This window comes from Acomys russatus, chromosome 18 (genome assembly GCF_903995435.1).
Source record: "Acomys russatus chromosome 18, mAcoRus1.1, whole genome shotgun sequence".
NCBI lineage: Eukaryota > Metazoa > Chordata > Mammalia > Rodentia > Muridae > Acomys > Acomys russatus.
Genome location: NC_067154.1, coordinates 27,244,415 through 27,247,145, shown reverse-complemented (window position 1 = coordinate 27,247,145; position 2,731 = coordinate 27,244,415).

Genomic DNA, 2,731 nt, shown 5'->3' with positions numbered 1-2,731 from the left:
CTCAATTGATATCCCATCACTTGTATCCTCCCATTCCTCCCTCCCTCCTACTTTCACTCTATTCCCCTCCCCTAGGTCTATGACTGAAGGGGACCTCCTTCCCCAGTATATGGTCATAGGCTATCAAGTCTCATCTTGGTAGCCTTCCTATTCTTTCTCTGAGTGCTACCAACCCTCCCCACCAAGGGGAAGTGGTCAAATATGGGGCACCAGAGTTCGTGTCAGAGTCAGTTCCCCACTCTCCACTCAGCTGTGGAGAATGTCCTGTACATTGGCTAAATATGAGTATGGGTTCGAGGTTTACTGCTTGTATTGTCCTTGGTTGGTACAGTAGTTTGAACAGATCCCCCTGGGCCCAGATCTATCCATCATGATATTCTTCTTATGGGTTTCTAGGACCCTCAAGATCCTTCCATTTCCCCATTCTCCTATATTTCTCCCATCAAAAGTTCAGAATGTTTACATTTATTAATGGAGTTCTGATAAGCTCATGGAACCCTGAGTACTTACTCTTCAGTCACAGCCTAAGATTTGAGTTTACTTTGATGATATAAATACAGACTTAAATGTGCTTCTCAGGGGTCTAAAACATATATCTAGCTTTCTGTACAGAAAAATAGTGTTCATTCTTTTTAATCCAAAGCTCTAACTTTTGCTAAGACTCAGAGGCATTTGTGAACTATTTTACAATGTGAATTTCAATACAAATTAATGTTATTATATCTGGGTTTTTAAAGATCTTTGTTTGAAATGTAAAAATTCATGTAGGCTTCATGGAGTCAAAGTATTCCTATGACTTGGATCCACCTGTCACAAGTCAATGGACTCCAGGAAGTGCAGCTGGATGGGATCTCTTTCTCCCTGGTGTTAGGACCTGCCCCCCAAACCTGTCAAACTACTGGTACTGTGGAACTGAGAGTTCCAACGTAAGTCCCTAAATTTTAACTTTTGCCCCTAGTAGATATTTGTCTCAGCAGATTTCCACTTAGCTGACAGATACCATCCAGATATCACCTGCAAACTGCTGACTGAGCTCTGAACTTTGTAAACTAGTCCACTCTATATGATTGTTCCCTGTCTCTTCATCTGGGTCACCTAAGCCATATGCTTATCATGGATGTCTCAAGGGCCCTGACAGTGACACCCTAGATTCAGGTGGAAGTAATTACAGAAGAGAATATGTCATCCCTTTCCCCTCCAACAGCCAGAAATGTTATCAAAGAGAAACTCTCTGGCATAGGGGACAAAATGGCTACCTATAATGCCAAGTGGCATGCCAGAAAAATAGGCCCAGATTTTCAGCAAAAAGATCCATTAACTGGAATAGTTCTACAATGTGATAGTGCATTTGGCTTACTTATTGCATAAAAAAAGAGTGTTATATGTCTTTAGGGGGAAAATGTTTCTATACAAACCCTTGGAATTATAATATGGTTATAACAAAAACATTACGAAAGGGGGACCAGAGATGTAATAAATATAACTAAAGCCTTGTCCATTTTCTGCCTCTTCCTAGATAGTAACTGTGATATTAGGGCCCCTCTGCTTCTGATAACTACTGTTCCTCTTGAGTCATTCATGTCTAAACTAGATGATAATTCCTATCTTAGTACCATGAAGCTGATTGTTATTGGATCACAATATAAATGGGTACCCATCACAGAGTCAAGGATTTAGCTCAGGGTACAGATCAAGAGGAAAATACAAGAGCCAAAGTAAATATGTTTGCCCCACCTACCCAAGGATAAGGTAACTTCCTGGAATACTGGGAGTTGTAGTTCTTGGGAAATAACAAGCCACATATGTTTTACTCCCCTAAACAAGTTGGTTTGAAACATCTGTACTTGGTGCACTTGATAATGTTGGGAGGGGCAGGGCGGGATGCAGGCAAGAAATATATTAGGATGTATGTTTGTCCCTGATTAGACTAAGTGATAAATGTAATGAATTATGGGTATTGTCCTTAAAAAGTACCTTGAACATGAAACTCATTATTACTCGCTGGGTGTGCACTAGTGAATTTGACTATACCCAGAGTCCAATTTTTGGTTAGTGTTTAATTAAAGCTTGTGTCAAATTTGGCTCAAAATTGTGGAACTGCCTTTTCTCTTGCAAGCCTCAAGATTAACACGTATATCTGATAAAATGAACTAAATGGCTAGCAAGAGAAAGCTCTGCAGATAAGGATATACATTACATAAATTTACAAAAATGACAAATTTAACCTTTAAGACTTGGTAGTAAACATATAAACTTACCAAATAAAATATTTCAATGAAGAAGCTACATGAATTCTTAGTAAACATGTTTTTGTTTTTTTTTTTTCCGGGCTGGTATCTTTAGACATTAAAAAAAGTAAAAATTTGAAAGAGTGTAGGTGAAAATACAAAATTATTCATACAACTACTTTGAAAAAAGGATTTCACAGTTTTGTAAAAACATACATATCGTGCAATACAACAAATCTACTTTTAAGTATTCACTCAAGAGAAATGTAAACATATGTTTACATACACAAATTGTATAACTATTCATAGTGTACTATTCATAACACCTGTGATAGTGCAAACAACCAAACTGTTTGTTTTCAGAAGAATAAACAAAATGTAGTGTAGCCATAAAAGGGAATAATGTTCATCAAGAAAAAGTAATGAAATATTTATTTAAAATACAATATAGATGAATTTTTAAAATGCGTCTCTAAGAAAAGGAAACAGGTGTAAGAGGGAGT